This window comes from Lagenorhynchus albirostris, chromosome 14, assembly GCF_949774975.1.
Source record: "Lagenorhynchus albirostris chromosome 14, mLagAlb1.1, whole genome shotgun sequence".
NCBI lineage: Eukaryota > Metazoa > Chordata > Mammalia > Artiodactyla > Delphinidae > Lagenorhynchus > Lagenorhynchus albirostris.
In genome coordinates this window covers 32,073,564-32,091,481 of record NC_083108.1, presented here as the reverse complement: position 1 = coordinate 32,091,481, position 17,918 = coordinate 32,073,564, and positions in this window count along the sequence as shown.

The window sequence follows — 17,918 nt, the reverse complement described above, 5'->3', positions numbered from 1 at the left end:
TTAGAATGCCATCTCATCTCAGTGAGAGCAGACACTGACAGCACCAGCACACGATATGTACCAACCCATTTGGGGAGTGAATTAATTAACCTAGGATCTCAAAGCAAAGTTAACCAGAACCAATTACCTTTTATGGTTTGTCTTAAAATTCTGGTGTCACTTAGGCCTCAAGTACCTAACAAAATTCACTTAGCAAAAAGCTGGTTTTCCATGCTGGTTTTCATATTAAATAGCACATGCTGAAAACCATGTGTTGATAGGGATATTTTAACTTAAATTCACAGTACAGATTGGAGGAGGGGAAATAGTCATGGATTGAATAAGCATCCAAAAGAAGAAAATACACCTATGTTCACTTGTACAGATGAATCAGCTTACGGAAGCCCTAGTGAAGAACCTCTGAGGACCAACTGGAGAAATTGCTCCAAGCAGAGCAAACTGCATTTGTTATCACGTACAGAGATATTTGAGAAAATAAATGAAGCAAATTACTTTAAATATTTGGGACCACTGCTTATATCAAAACTGGAGTCAAATGTTTTTTATCTTCATAGCTGTGAGAATTTATCTCAAAATCCTCTTAGAATCCCATTTATCTCCCAGCAAGTTTGTTTAAGGCCATCAAAGCACAGGGATTGCCCCAGTGGAGACAGAACAATGGTCCATCCAGCCCAGAATCTGGCCTCTGAGAGTAGTAGCCAGTGTGGAATGGTATGAAAAAAAAGGCAGAAGTCCTTACTGAAATGAACCTAATTGTGCAATGTCAGGGCAGGGGGCTTGGAGCAATCTCTTCTGAGCCCAGCTGGTAACCAACTTCTGCCCTGAAGCAGGAGGATAGACGGCCCTTGTAACTCTTAGCCCAGCAAGTGTAACTGCCGGCTCCATTTCAGAGCATGATTTCCTTCCCCCGGTGTCTTTAGAAAAGAAGGTTGGACATTTACCACCCAAGAAGTTTGCTGCTATTGCTTTATGGCGGGCCATTAAAGTTAATCCATTAGCTAAGGGGAAAAGATCTTCAGGGAACTAGGGAGTTCAAGTTGAAAATCTAGATAATTTGCTGCCATTTCCTCAAAAATATTTATCTTATTCTTAGACTGGATTTTTTCTTTTTTAAGAGAAATACCCTTTGCATTCTGCCTTGATTGGATGTGTTCCCTTAAACAAAGCAACATCCTCAGCTAACTGACCTTGTGCATCGTAATCAGGCAAACAAGAAGCATAAGTGAAGCAGTTAAGATTTGAGAGCAGAATGATGCCTTTGTACCTTCCCAGCTGATACAGTGCCTATAGTTCCAAGTTCTTGATATTAAAAAAAAGCAAATTATTCACTCATCATTAAAATTGAGCACTAAGAGCCAGGCTATACTCTGGGGATACAATGGTGAATAAAGCGGATCCTGCATTTTTGGTTATAGGGTTTCTATTCCAGTGTGGTAACAGAAAAAAATGTGAAGAGACAAATAATATATATATATATATATATATATATATATATATATTTACAAACTGGGATAGAATTTGCTTAATGGCTAAAAGGAAGGTGTTGAAATAGAATGATTTGGCAGAGACAGGTGAAGGGTTTTACTTACTTTAGAGGTTTTAACAGAGACCAAAGAGGTGGTAAGAGGGAGAGGTGAGCTCCAGCAGAGAGAAGCCCGTGTCAAGGCTCATGAGGCTGGCATGCTCCAGACCGAGCAGTTATTCATTCTACCAGAGTACAGTCTCTGAAGAAGTAGCGTGACATGAGATGAGTAAGGCCTATCTTGCAGAGCCTTTTATGTCAAGGGAGATAGTTCAAATTTTATTTTCATGGAATGTAAATGTTTAACTTTTGAGGCCATTGTCTGACCAGTTATCAGTCACTGAATAGTCTCCATGATACAGAAAGGTTTCTCTGGGACCAGTTGACCAGGCTGGGTGGAACCAGGCAGCAAACCTTGCATCTGATCCCTCTGAGACTCTCCAGGTGTTGTCCAACTATAGAGTGACCGCAGGGATTAGATTCAGGCTGCCAGGTCCACAGAGCAACTCCATCTGGGATCCAAAACTGTGACATGGCTTGAGGTGCTTCCCTTCAGTTTGACCTGACCCCAAAACTTGACCAGTGGTTTTGTCGGCTCTGGTGTTTCATTCCCTTGGTCTGATGTTTTAGCAAGGGCATTTCTTCCCTGAATCTTTCCCTCTATCAACCACTTAACTCAGGGCACCTAATCCTGGTGGGTCTTTCTGATCCCTGAAGTCAGGCTCCCTCTCTGAAATAATCAGTTATACCATGCGGAACACACCATTTTGGGCTTTGGAACTGGCAAGAAAAGCAAAGTATTACATTGAAATTAAGTGCAAGGTGGAATAGAGATAATAATAAAGGAAAGGGGAAATTTCAGGGGCTGGGATTAGGCTAACACAGAGCCTGGTAAAATCTGGTACTTAATAACAGTACTGGCGAGGTGCTTACTAAATGCCAGGTCCTATGCCACATACTTAATATGCATCCACTCATTTGATCTCCCATGAAATTCTATAAGAAACTTCAATTTACTTTATAGAAAAGGGAATTGAGGCACAGAGAGGATATGTGATTTGTTCGAGGTGAGAAGAGGTTGGAACCACCTGACACTGGAGCCAATGCTTTTATCCCCAGCTGTAGGGAAAGAACTTGGGAACACGAAATGTGGAGGTGTTAGTTCCAATAGCTGTGAGGCTGCTGACCCACCATGTGATCATGGTATCATTTATCCCACAGCTCTGAATAAAGGATACCATAAATTCTACCCCTCTACATTTCCCAATGGCCTGAGGGTGTCTATTCACAGTACTTATTGAGCACCTGTGAGAAACCATGGGCTATCTCTACATGGTTGGAAGGGACAACAACAATCACATGCAAACATCCACCAAACCAACAGGTATTTAATGAGCATCTGCATAGTGCAGAGTACTTTGCTGGGCACAGACATATTGAGAAAGAGAGAAAGCAAGCAAGAGCAGTGATTGATAAGACATTCCATGTGCCCCAGGTGACTTGCAAAGTAGTTGGCATAACTGATGATATAAAGCAAACCATGTGAACTGTAGAAGATCAAAGGAGACAGAAATTAATGCCACCTGGCATGCGAACACGACTGGGCCTGGAGACAATAAACTGGCCTCGGGCAGTTGGAGAGGAAAGTGAATTCTAACTTCCCAGTGAAAATTTTTAAATATATATATTTGTTAATATTCAGATGACTGTTTTAGGTAACTGAGACCCAGAAAAAAATTCAAGGTACACACATACACACACAAGCAGTCCACATCATCTTGTCATTTGAATTATTGGGCTCTGTGCTACTGCAGACAAATGTGTATAACAGGGCTTAAGTGTTGGGGTGGAAGCAGGAAATAGGAGGAGCTAAAGCCACTCTAGGAATTTCATCTTGTATGTTACCCATTTGGGAGAACTAAGGAGACCACATCCTTTAGGTAGTTCATTTCTGATTGTCAGAAGCCCAAAACCCACAATGCCTCTTCCCAAGAAAGCATGAAGCTATGGTTTAGACACTGGAAGTTGGCCTCCTCCCCAGGGGTGCAGCAAAATCACTTGGGGAGTTTTTTCAAGATATAGCTCCCTGTGCTCCATTCTAGGCCTGTCAAGATGAACCTGGGCATGTGGCATAAGTTTCTAGGTGATTCCAGTGCCTACTGCTCTAGGAAAGTACTGCTATATGGAACAGCAGTGGAAGATGTACTGTAGTAGCCTGAAGATCTACAAGCCAGGAAATCAGAACTTTTACTTACAGGGAATGTCTCTTAAAGGAGAGTTGGAAACTAATAATTATGGACTAGATTTCCAAAGTTCACAGATGAAGAGAACACCAGAGGCTATAGAAAATCATATTCTTACCACCCCTCTGTCCTTCAGTGTACCACATAAAGATCACTTAATAGTGTACTCCAGGCTTCTAATTATACAATTTGCTGTGGTTTTTATTGTTTTGTTTTGTTTTAGCAGAGAATCAATTCTGGATCCAATCCTACAAAAGATATTCTGAGAAGTATAAGAGGAAAAACATATTTCCTACCTTAAAGGATCTTATAAATGAGAGAGGACATTTGAATATATGAAATATTTAAATAAAAATATAGACAACTTTGTGACAAATGAATCGTCGTAAATAAAGCTTACTCCAGATCAAAAGTCACAAAATGGTAGCCCATAGATCTTACCCACAAGTAGGTTTTGTTTGGCCTGCATGGTGCTGAAAAAAAAAGAGCCCCTATTGAAACAGTGAGAGATTTTGTGTACTAGTAATCAAGATTTTTAGCTTCTCTTGAAAGCATTGGAAGCTCTTGCCTCACACTGGGGTCTTCCTTCTTGCCTGGTCATGGTGGAGCTGACTGGTGGTGGCATCTCATTAGCCAAGCATATCCTGTGGTCTTTAGTTCCCACTGCTCACTCGAGCTGCCTAATCCCAGCTTCCTTACTCATCCCTGTTTCTTATGTGGCCTATCTGTGTGCTTGAGAGGAAAGAGAGGGTGTTGGGTGTTAGAATTCTGAATTCCTGGAGGAGAGGGATCTGGGACTTGAAAGGAGATAAGACATTGTGTATCAGGATTTTTGACCAATGTAAAGAAATAAACTTTAAAATCCCCATCCACAAATAAAAAATATATTTTTACTTCACCTATTCTTTTTTTTTTTTTTTTTCTTTTGCAGTACACAGGCCTCTCACTGTTGTAGCCTCTCCCGTTGCAGAGCACAGGCTCCGGACGCGCAGGCTCAGCGGCCATGGCTCATGGGCCCAGCAGCTCCGTGGCACCTGGGATCTTCCTGGACCGGGGCACGAACCCGTGTCCCCTGCATCAGCAGGCGAACTCTCAACCACTGCGCCACCAGGGAAGCCCCTACTTCACCTATTCTTATTTCCTCCTGATATCTTGTCAGCAGGATTCATTTATAGTCGTTAAAAAAAGCAACATGTTTGTTTTCTATGTCTTTGAGTCTGTTTTTGTTTTGTATATATTCATTTGTATTATTTTTTAGATCCCACATATAATGATTGCCAAAGGGGACAAAGAAGACAGGAGGAACAAATCAGAGGTATGGGGTTAACAGATACAAACTACTATACATAAAATAGATAAGCAACAAGGATTTACTGATTAACCAGGGAATTATACACAATATCTTGTAATAACCTATAATGAAATATAACCTGCAAAAAAAAAAAAAACCCAAAACTGAATTATTATGCTGTACACCTGAAACTAATACACTATTATAAATCAACTATACTCAATTAAAAAAAAAAAACTGTCTCTTTTCAGAGTCTGTAACCACTTGCATAATAGTGAGAGACAGGACACTTGTAAGAGGAGATGGCATTCACCCATCCAGGGAGCAAGCAGTTGAGCAGAAAATGCTAATCCAAAGACCTGGTGCTCTGGAGACTTTTAAATTCACAGTGGGAAAAGTGGCCAGTGGTGCAGGGTCCTCTCTCAAGCCCTTGGAAGGGAATTGGGGAACAGAAATCTCTCACAGGTTTTGAACTCTAGGATATAACCATTCTATTTGCTTTTGACAAAGTGCAATCTAATTGTAATCTGATGACCGCAAAGGGGACTCTTTGATGATTAAATTCAGGAGTCAACAACCATGTGCCTACTTTTCTCCTTTCATTTCCAAACCATAAAATTTAATCAGGGAAATCCAAGGCCTTATGGAGGATTAGAGTCATAAAAAAAAACCTCCTCCCTCAAAAAAAAAAAAAAAAAAAAAAAACCTTAAAAATAAAGAAGAAAAGCCCCAATGGTCTGATATGGACTTTTTAAAGTTGGCTGCAGCCAGTGTTACCAAAGCCCTAGCCATTATTTTTTAATCTCTCATTGACAAGGCAAAGCTTTCCTGCAGACTAGGATTTGGGAATTGTTATCTCCATTTTATTGGCTTCTTTGCCAAGAATTGCAGGGCCAATAAAAATGCAACTTCCTTCAGCAGGGAAGGATGAATGGATACTGAGGCCTCAGGACAGCAGAGAGCAGCTGTACACATTCCCCAAGGAGGCAGGAGAGGTTGCTTGTTTAGTAGCTGTCAGTGGAAAACAATGAAAGGAAAGAAGGTGTGGTGAGATAGGGAGAAAGAAGGGGAGAAAGAAGAGAGAAAGGGAGAGCCAGAGGGGGAAGGAAAGGGGAGGAAGGAGGCAGGAAGGATGAGAGGAAGTGGAAAGAAGGAAGGAAGGGGGAGGGAAGAGAAGGAAGAAAGAGAGGGAGGAGGGGAAGGATATTAATACAAATGGGTCCAAATTCTATTTCAATTTTTTGAGCTGCCTTTCTCAAAAAGCAAAATTATCAAGCAACTCCATAAGACTATTCTTTCTCACATTTCCCTGTAATGTTTATGGAGGAAATTGGGAGTTTCCTGTTGTCCTTAGAAAAAAGTATAGAATCTCTATAAGGTTTATGAGGTCCTGTAAAATTTGTCTCCAGCGAATCTCCTTAGACTAGCACTAGACCTTTGTTACACATCACCCCTGTTTGAAACCCTTACCTTCTGAAATTCCTTTAGCTTTTCAAATTAAATCTGCCCAGTCTCATGTCTCTGCTTTATTCAGAATGTTCCCTGTGCCCAGAACCCACTCCCCTTCCCCTCTGATGTAACTGACTTGAATTCAAAATTAAGGTCTTAGTGGGTTGCTTCTGAATAAATGAAGAAAAAAAGTGGGGACAGGATAATTAGACCCTTTTCTAAAAATGTCTACAGGTTCAATCCCTATATTTGGATATATAGCGCATGATTTGGGAACCAGAGAAATAAGAGAAAGGCCAGAAAGCAGTGGGAGAAAGCCTTGGGCAGGATATTTCTGGAAAAATCTGTGAAATTCCAGCCTAATAAATCCAGGGCCAGAAGCAGAGAACATGCTAACTGTGCACAACCATGATTGTCTCCACTCCTCCACACCTCCAACTTTACCCCACTGATCAAAGATGAACCTGTGTGATAACCACTCATGAGATGGTGGAGGTAGGTGGCCATAAAAATCAAATTTCTATGCTTGGCCAGACTTTCTGCAAGAGCTGCCCTTTGCATTTTCCCAAGACGGTGAGTCTGGGATATTCTCCTGATCAGGTGGCTCCTGATCAGGTATTCTCCTGATCAGGTGAATCATCCTTTGTAGGTTGCACAGTGGGTTCTAACTGGGTTTCTTGGAAGCTATAAGAGATGTCTCCCCAACCCCCAAACACCTGGAAGCATCTATAGGAAGCAGCAGTAAAACAGTCATGGGGCCTTAGGAAAAGTGGTTTACTATCCAACAACAACAAAATTCTCCAACGTAAGAATTATTCCCTTGCCAGTGAAACCTCAAAGACTAAGATTCACACATTAGAAATTCATAATATTTATGATAAGGTCTAAAGCTGAGGTTTATTTTTGCACTAAAAATAATTGTGTTTTGATAATAATTCTATCTTACACTCCAAAATAATCCAAAAGTGAGGGATGAGTAGGTGTAAAGATGACAAAGACTGGCCATGTGTTAATAATTGTTGAAGCTGAGTGATGTGTACATGGGGTGCATTATCCTGCTCTCACTACTTTTGTATATGTTTGAAATTTTCTGTAATGAAAAACTAAATTGTATATCATATTATATGATCAAGTAGAATGGCAGAAAGACATTTCTGTATTTAAAAGAAATAAATGTTATTCGGTAAGAGCATTGTACCATATTGACATTATCTTTTAAAAATTGTTTAATGTGTGGTTGTAGCTATTATGGCAGTTGAACTTAAAAAATAAAAGCCTAGTCATTTAGTTAGATATAGGTTATTGTTGCCATTTAACAAGATCAAAGGAATAATGGGTATGTAGTGAAGAGCAGGGACCAGATAATGATCCTTGATGACAGAGGACTTTGATGATGAGGAAGAAGATGATGATGATAACTAAAAATTTCTGAGTGTTTATTAGGGGCCAAACACTATTCTAGATTCCTTATATGTATTAATTCACTTTATACTGACAATAACCTTGTGATATAGGTACAGAGGCTTAGGGACAAGCACCTTTCCCAAGATCTTTTAGATATTGAAGTGCCTGGGCCAGGATTCAAATTCAGACACAAATTAAGTGCTCAGTAGCACTTAGTGGTGCATATGGTAATAATCCTAAACAACACTGATTGAGCACTTATGTACCATGCCCTGGGGCTAAATCATTTACACAGATTATTTTATTTAATGCACTGAACAACAACATGCTGTAGCTATTACTGGGTTGGCCAGAAGGTTCGTTCGTTTTTTTCCATAAGCTGGCACTTGCTGTCTTTAACTTCATTTGAAACAATTTTGTTAGATTGTATTGTGACAGCTGTCATGTTAGCGTGCATTAAAAAAAACAAACAAAAAAAAAAAACTTATCCAAATTGGTAAATTTTGGGGTAACCATTTTAATATTGAAGATGGAAGGAAAAAAGCAACATTTTTGGCATATTATGCTTTATTATTTCAAGGAAGGTAAAAAAGCAACTGAAATGCAAAAGAAAGATTTGGGCAGTGTATGAAGAAGGTGCTGTGACTGAACGTGTCAAAAGTGGTTTGCGAAGTTCCATCCTGGAGTTCGCTAGCTGGACGATGCTCCACGGTCGGGTAGACCAGTTGCAGTTGATAACGATCAAATAGAGAAATTAATTGAGAACAATCAATGTTATACCACGTGAGAGATAACTGACATACTCAAAATATCCAAATCAAGCGTTGAAAATCATTTGCAACAGCTTGGTTATGTTAATCACTTTGATGTTTGGGTTTCACATAAGTTAAGCAAAAAAAAAAAAAAAAAACCTTCTTGACTGTATTTCTCCATGTGATTCTCTACTTAAACATAACAAAAACATTCCATTTTTTAAAACAAATTGTGAAGGGTGATGAAAAGTGGACACTGTACAGTAATGTGGAATGGAAGAGATTGTGGGGCAAGGGAAATGAACCACCAACAATACCAAAGGCTAGTCTTCATCCAAAGAAGGTGATGTTGTGTATATGAGGGGATTGGAAGGGAGTCCTCTATGATGAGCTCCTTCTGGAAAACCAAACTATTAATTACAACAAGTACTGCTCCCAATTAGACTAACTGAAAGCAGCACTCATGAAAAGAGTCCAGAATTAGTCAACAGAAAATGCATAATCTTCCATCAGGATAACACAAGACCACATGTTTCTTTGATGACCATGCAAAAACTGTTACAGCTTGGCTGGGAAGTTCTGATTCATCTGCCGTATTCACCAGATGTTGCACTTTTGGATTTCCATTTATTTAGGTCTTTACAAAATTCTGTAAATTGAAAAAAAAATTCAATTCCCTGGAGGACTGTAAAAGGCACCTGGAAGAGTTCTTTGCTCAAAATGATAAAATGTTTTGGGAAGAAGGAATTATGAAGTTGCCTGAAAAATGGCAGAATGTAGTAGAACAAAATACTGAATAAGTTGTTCAATAAAGTTCTTTGTGAAAATCAAAAAAATGTGTCATATATTTTTATTTAAAAACCAAAGGAAAATTTTGGCCAACCCAATATTATTGTCCCCATTTTGCAGATGAAAAGATTAAGGCTCAAAGACTGAAAATAGTTTGCTAAGGTCACGAGACTAGTGAATAGCAGAACCAGCCCTCCTCACCACTGTGCTAGACAGTTTCTGGTATGCCCCTACTTAGAAAACTCAACAGGATCATACGGAGAACACGACCTCCACCAAGAGTGCAAGCTCTTGCTCAAGTATTTCAGACTGTTCATGCACATTCCAAGTTGTCATGGTAAATGGAAGCCATACTGTTTAATCTCTTGCGTATGTAGGCTACTATCAAGTAATGTTTATTCTTCTCATCCAGTAAATTCTTTCCACTTGCTACAAAGATTCAAATTTGAATTAAAAACCAATTCCCAAGATCAGAGTGATGTGAGGTGAGAACTCCACCAACCCTAAAAGGTCTCTCCCCTAGAATCTAGAGAAAGGAACACAGCCCCGTTGGTACCTTCGATTTAGCCCAGGAAAAGTCCAAGCTACAGAAAGATACACCAGAAATACATCTACACGTGGAACAACTCCTACAGAACACCTACTGAAGGCTGGCAGAAGACCTCAGACCTCCCAAAAGGCAAGAAACTCCCCACGTACCTGGGTAGGGCAAAGAAAAAAAAAAGAAAAAAACAGACAAAAGAATAGGGGCGACACCTGCACCAGTGGGAGGGAGCTGTGAAGGAGGAAAAGTTTCCACACACTAGGAAGCCGCTTCGCGGGCGGAGACTGCGGGAGGCGGAGGCGGGAGCTTCGGAGCCGCGGAGGAGTGCACAGCAACGGGTGCGGCGGGCAAAGCGGGGAGATTCCCGCACAGAGGGTCGGTGCCGACCGGCACTCACCAGCCCGAGAGGCTTGTCTGCTCACCCGCCGGGGCGGGCGGTGCTGCGAGCTGAGGCTCGGGTTTCGGTTTCGGACGGAGCGCAGGGAGAGGACTGGGGTTGGCTGCGTGAACACAGCCTGCAGGGGGTTAGTGCACCACGGCTAGCCGGGGAAAAGTCTGCACCTGCCGAAGAGGCAAGAGACGTTTTCTTCCCTCTTTGTTTCCTGGTGCGCGAGGAGAGGGGTTTACGAACGCAGCTTAAAGGAACTCCAGAGACGGGCGCGAGCCGCGGCTAAAAGCGCGGACCCCAGAGACGGGCGGGAGACGCTAAGGCTGCTGCTGCCGCCACCAAGGGGCCTGTGTGCGAGCACAGGTCACCCTCCACACCCCTCTTCCGCGGAGCCTGTGCAGCCCGCCACTGCCAGGTTCCCGGGATCCAGGGCCAACTTCCCCAGGAGAACGCACGGCGGGCCTCAGGCTGGTGCAAAGTCACGCCGGCCTTTGCCGCTGCAGGCCCGCCCCGCACGCAGTGCCCCTCCCGCCCCCCCGGCCTGAGTGCACCAGAGCCCCCGAATCAGCGGCTCCTTTAACCCCGTCCTGTCTGAGCAAAAAACAGACGCCTCCAGCGACCTACGCACAGAGGCAGGGCCAAATCCAAAGCTGAGCCCCGGTGAGCTGTAAGAACAAAGAAGAGAAAGGGAAATCTCTCCCAGCAGCCTCAGAAGCAGCGGATTAAAGCTCCACAATCAACTTGATATACCCTGTATCTGTGGAATACCTGAATAGACAACCAATCATCCCAAATTAAGGAGGTGGACTTTAGGAGCAAGATCTATCATTTTTTTCCCTTTTCTTCTTTTTGTGAATGTGTATGTGTATGCTTCTGTGTGAGATCTTGTCTGTATAGTCTTGCTTCCACCATTTGTCCTAGGGTTCTACCCGTCCATGTTTTTTTTTTCTTAATAATTAATTATAATTTTAATAACGTTATACTTTACCTTCGTTCTTTCTTTCTTTCTTTCTTTCTTTCTTTCTTTCTTTCTTTCTTTCTTTCTTTCTTTCTTTCCTTCCTTCCTTCCCTCCTTTAGACAACGAATAATCCCAAATTGAGGAGGTGGTCTCTGAGAGCAAGATTTATGATTTTTCCCCCTTTACCTCTTTTAGTGAGGGTGTATGTGTATGCTTCTGTGTAAGATTTTGTCTGTATAGCTTTGCTTCCAACATTTGTCCTAAGGTTCTATCCGTCCCTTTTTTTTTTCTAAAAAAGTATTTTTTAATTCAATAACTTTATTATACTTTATTTTATTCTTACTGTATCTTCTTTCTTTCTGTCTTTTTTCCCTCTTTCCCTCCTTCCTTCCTTCCTCCCTCCCTCCCTCCCTCCTTTCTTTCCTTCTTGCCTTCTTTCCTTCTTTGCTTCTTTCTTTCTTTCTTCCTTCCTTCCTTCCTTCCTTCCTTCTCTCTTTTCCTTCTTTCTTTTCTCATACTTCTACTAATTCTCTCTACTTTTTCTCCCTTTTATTCTGAGCCGTGTGGATGAAAGGCTCTTGGTGCTGCAGCCAGGAGTCAGGGCTCTGCCTCTGAGGTAGGAGAGCCAACTTCAGGACACTGGTCAACAAGAGACCTCCCAGCTCCACATAATATCAAACGGCAAAAATCTCCCAGAGACCTCCATCTTAACACCAGCACCCAGCTTCACTCAACGACCAGCAAGCCACAGTGCTGGACAACCTATGCCAAACAACTAGCAAAACAGGAACACAACCCCACCCATTAGCAGAGAGGCTGCCTAAAATCATAACAAGGCCACAGACACCCCAAAACACACCACCAGACGTGAACCTGCCCACTAGAGAGACAAGATCCAGCCTCATCCACCACAACACAGGCACTAGTCCCCTCCACCAGGAAGCCTACACAACCCACTGAACCAACCTTAGCCACTGGAGACAGACATCAAAAACAGCAGGAACTACGAACCTGCAGTCTGCAAAAAGGAGACCCCAAACACAGTAAGATAAACAAAATGAGAAGACAGAAAAACACACAGCAGATAAAGGAGCAAGATTAAAATGTACCAGACCTAACAAATGAAGAGGAAATAGGCAGTCTACCTGAAAAAGAATTCAGAATAATGATAGTAAGGATGATCCAAAATCTTTGAAATAGAATGGACAAAATGCAAGAAACAGTTAACAAGGACCTAGAAGAAATAAAGATGAAAAAACAACGATGAACAACACGAAATTAAAAGTACTCTAGATGGGATCAATAGCAGAATAACTGAGGCAGAAAAACGAAAGTGACCTGGAAGATAAAATAGTGGAAATAACTACTGCAGAGCAGAATAAAGAAAAAAGAATGAAAAGAACTGAGGACAGTCTCAGAGACCTCTGGGACAACATTAAGTGTACCAACATTCGAATTATAGGGGTTCCAGAAGAAGAAGAGAAAAAGAAAGGGACTGAGAAAATATTTGAAGAGATTCTAGTTGAAAACTTCCCTAATATGGGAAAGGAAATAGTTAATCAAGTCCAGGAAGCACAGAGAGTCCCATACAGGATAAATACAAGGAGAAATACGCCAAGACACATATTAATCAAACTCTCAAAAATTAAATACAAAGAAAGCATATTAAAAACAGCAAGGGAAAAACAACAAATAACACACAAGGGAATCCCCATAAGGTTAACAGCTGATCTCTCAGCAGAAACCCTACAATCCAGAAGGGAGTGGCAGGACATACTGAAAGTCATGAAGGAGAAAAACCTGCAGCCAAGACTACTCTACCCAGCAAGGATCTCATTCAGATTTGATGGAGAAATTAAAACCTTTACAGACAAGCAAAAGCTGAGAGAGTTCAGCACCACCAAACCAGCTTTACAACAAATGCTAAAGGAACTTCTCTAGACAAGAAACACAAGAGAAGGAAAAGACCTATAACAACGAACCTAAAACAATTTAGAAAATGGGAATAGGAACATACATATCGATAATTACCTTAAATGCAAATGGACTAAATGCTCCCACCAAAAGACACAGATTGGCTGAATGGATACAAAAGCAAGACCCTTATATATGCTGTCTACAGGAGACCCACTTCAGACCTAGAGACACATACAGACTGAAAGTAAGGGGATGGAAGAAGATATTCCATGCAAATGGAAACCAAAAGAAAGCTGGAGTAGCAATTCTCATATCAGACAAAATAGACTTTAAAATAAGGACTATTAAAAGAGACAAAGAAGGACACTACATAATGATCAAGGGATCGATCCAAGAAGAAGATATAACAATTGTAAATATTTATGCACCCAACATAGGAGCACCTCGATACATAAGGCAAATACTAACAGCCATAAAAGGGGAAATTGACAGTAACACATTCATAGTAGGGGACTTAAACGCCTCAGTTTCACCCATGGACAGATCATCCAAAATGAAAATAAATAAGGAAACACAAGCTTTAAATGATACATTAAAAAAGATGGACTTAATTGATATTTATAGGACACTCCATCCAAAAACAACAGAATACACATTTTTCTCAAGTGCTCATGGAACATTCTCCAGGATAGATCATATCTTGGGTCACAAATCAAGCCTTGGTAAATTTAAGAAAATTGAAATTGTATCAAGTATCTTTTCTGACCACAACGCCATGAGACTAGATATCAATTAGAGGAAAAGATCTGTAAAAAATACAAATACATGGAGGCTAAACAATACACTACTTAATAATGAAGTGATCACTGAAGAAATCAAAGAGGAAAGAAAAAAATACCTAGAAACAAATGACAATGGAGACGCAACGACCCAAAACCTATGGGATGCAGCAAAAGCAGTTCTAAGGGGGAAGTTTATAGCAATACAAGCCCACCTTAAGAAGCAGGAAACATCTCGAATAAACAACCTAACCTTGCACCTCAAGCAATTAGAGAAAGAAGAACAAAAAACCCCCAAAGCTAGCAGAAGGAAAGAAATTATAAAAATCAGATCAGAAATAAATGAAAAAGAAATGAAAGAAACAATAGCAAAGATCAGTAAAACTAAAAGCTGGTTCTTTGAGAAAATAAACAAAATAGGTAAACCACTAGCCAGACACATCAAGAAAAAAAGAGAGAAGACTCAAATCAATAGAATTAGAAATGAAAAAGGAGAGGTAACAACTGACACTGCAGAAATAAAAGAGATCATGAGAGATTACTACAAGCAACTCTATGCCAATAAAATGGACAATCTGGAAGAAATGGACAAATTCTTAGAAATGCACAACCTGCCAAGACTGAGTCAGGAAGAAATAGAAAATATGAACAGACCAATCACAAGCACTGAAATTGAAACTGTGATTAAAAATCTTCCAACAAACAGAAGCCCAGGACCAGATGGCTTCACAGGCGAATTCTATCAAACATTTAGAGAAGAGCTAACACCTATCCTTCTCAAACTCTTCCAAAATATAGCAGAGGCAGGAATACTCCCAAATTCATTCTACGAGGCCACCATCACCTTGATAGCAAAACCAGACAAGGATGTCACAAAGAAAGAAAACTACAGGCCAATATCACTGATGAACATAGATGCAAAAATCCTCAACAAAATACTAGCAAACATAATCCAACAACACATTAAATGGATCATACACCATGATCAAGTGGGGTTTATTCCAGGAATGCAAGGATTCTTCAATATACACAAATCTATCAATGTGATAAACCATATTAACAAATTGAAGGAGAAAAACCATATGATCATCTCAATAGATGCAGAGAAAGCTTTTGACAAAATTCAACACCCATTTATGATAAAAACCCTGCAGAAAGTAGGCATACAGGGAACTTTCCTCAACAGAATGAAGGCCATATATGACAAGCCCACAGCAAACATCATCCTCAATGGTGAAAAACTGAAAGCATTTCCACTAAGATCAGGAACAAGACAAGGTTGCCCACTCTCACCACTCTTATTCAACATAGTTTTGGAAGTTTTAGCCACAGCAATCAGAGAAGAAAAGGAAATAAAAGGAATCTAAATCGGAAAAGAAGAAGTAAAGCTGTCACTGTTTGCAGATGACATGATACTATACATAGAGAATCCTAAAGATGCTACCAGAACACCACTAGAGCTAATCAATGAATTTGGTAAAGTAGCAGGATACAAAATTAATGCATAGAAATCTCTGGCATTCCTATATACTAATGATGAAAAATCTGAAAGTGAAATCAAGAAAACACTCCCATTTACCATTGCAACAAAAAGAATAAAATATCTAGGAATAAACCTACCTAAGGAGACAAAAGACCTGTATGCAGAAAATTATAAGACACTGATGAAAGAAATTCAAGCTGATACAAATAGATGGAGAGATATACCATGTTCTTGGATTGGAAGAATCAACATTGTGAAAATGACTCTACTACCCAAAGCAATCTATAGATTCAATGCAATCCCTATCAAACTACCACTGGCATTTTTCACAGAACTAGAACAAAAATTTTCGCAATTTGTATGGAAACACAAAAGACCCCGAATAGCCAAAGCAATCTTAAGAATGAAAAAAGGAGCTGGAGGAATCAGGCTCCCTGACTTCAGACTATACTACAAAGCTAAAGTAATCAAGACGGTATGGTACTGGCACAAAAACAGAAAGATAGATCAATGGAACAGGATAGAAAGCCCAGAGATAAACCCATGCACATATGGTCACCTTATCTTTGATAAAGGTGGCAGGAATGTACAGTGGAGAAAGGACAGCCTCTTCAATAAGTGGTGCTGGGAAAACTGGACAGGCACATGTAACAGTATGAGATTAGATCACTCCCTAACACCATACACAAAAATCAGCTCAAAATGGATTAAAGACCTAAATGTAAGGCCAGAAACTATCAAACTCTTAGAGGAAAACATAGGCAGAACACTCTATGACATAAATCACAGAAAGATCCTTTCTGACCCACCTCCTAGAGTAATGGAAATAAAAACAAAAATAAACAAATGGGACCTAATGAAACTTCAAAGCTTTTGCACAGCAAAGGAAACCATAAACAAGACCAAAAGACAACCCTCAGAATGGGAGAAAATATTTGCAAATGAAGCAACCGACAAAGGATTAATCTCCAAAATTTACAAGCAGCTCATGCAGCTCAACAACAAAAAAACAAACAACCCAATCCAAAAATGGGCAGAAGACCTAAATAGACATTTCTCCAAAGAAGATATACAGACTGCCAACAAACACATGAAAGAATGCTCAACATCATTAATCATTAGAGAAATGCAAATCAAAACTACAATGAGATATCATTTCACACCAGTCAGAATGGCCATCATCAAAAAATCTAGAAACAATAAATGTTGGAGAGGGTGTGGAGAAAAGGGAACACTCTTGCACTGCTGGTGGGAATGTGAATTGGTTCAGCCACTATGGAGAACAGTATGGAGGTTCCTTAAAAAACTACAAGTAGAACTACCATATGACCCAGCAATCCCACTACTGGGCATATACCCTGAGAAAACCATAATTCAAAAAGAGTCATGTACCAAAATGTTCATTGCAGCTCTATTTACAATAGCCCAGAGATGGAAACAACCTAAGTGCCCATCATTGGATGAATGGATAAAGAAGATGTGGCACATATATACAATGGAATATTACTCAGCCATAAAAAGAAACGAAATTGAGCTATTTGTAATGAGGTGGATAGACCTAGAGTCTGTCATACAGAGTGAAGTAAGTCAGAAAGAAAAAGACAAATACCGTATGCTAGCACATATATATGGAATTTAAGAAAAAAAAATGTCATGAAGAACCTAGGGGTAAGACAGGAATAAAGACGCAGACCTACTGGAGAACGGACTTGAGGTTATGGGGAGGGGGAAGGGTGAGCTGTGACAGGGCGAGAGAGAGTCATGGACATATATACACTACCAAATGTAGTAAGGTAGATAGCTAGTGGGAAGCAGCCGCATGGCACAGGGATATTGGCTCGGTGCTTTGTGACAGCCTGGAGGGGTGGTATAGGGAGGGTGAGAGGGAGGGAGACGCAAGAGGGAAGACATATGGGAACATATGTATATGTATAACTGATTCACTATGTTATAAAGCGAAACTAACACACCATTGTAAAGCAATTATACCTCAATAAAGATGTTAAAAAAAAAAAAGAAAAAAGAAAAAAAAAACAATTCCCAGAAAAAGAAATCAGACATCTCACAGGGATCCCTTGCAACTGAATTTCACTAGGAACTTGCATTTTGAGTATAAATTTGGCATATATATCAATGTTTTCAGTCCCCTAAGATGGTGACTAGAACAATGACTTAACTTGATGTCTTCAAATATTTTTTGCTTGTTTTAGCAGTGGAACTTCTTGCTCAAACACAGTCTTTTTTTTTTTTTTTTTTTTGCTGTACGTGGGCTTCTCACTGTTGTGGCCTCTCCCGTTGTGGAGCACAGGCTCCGGACGCACAGGCTCAGCAGCCATGGCTCACGTGCCCAGCCGCTCCGCGGCATGTGGGATACTCCCGGACCGGGGCACAAACCCGT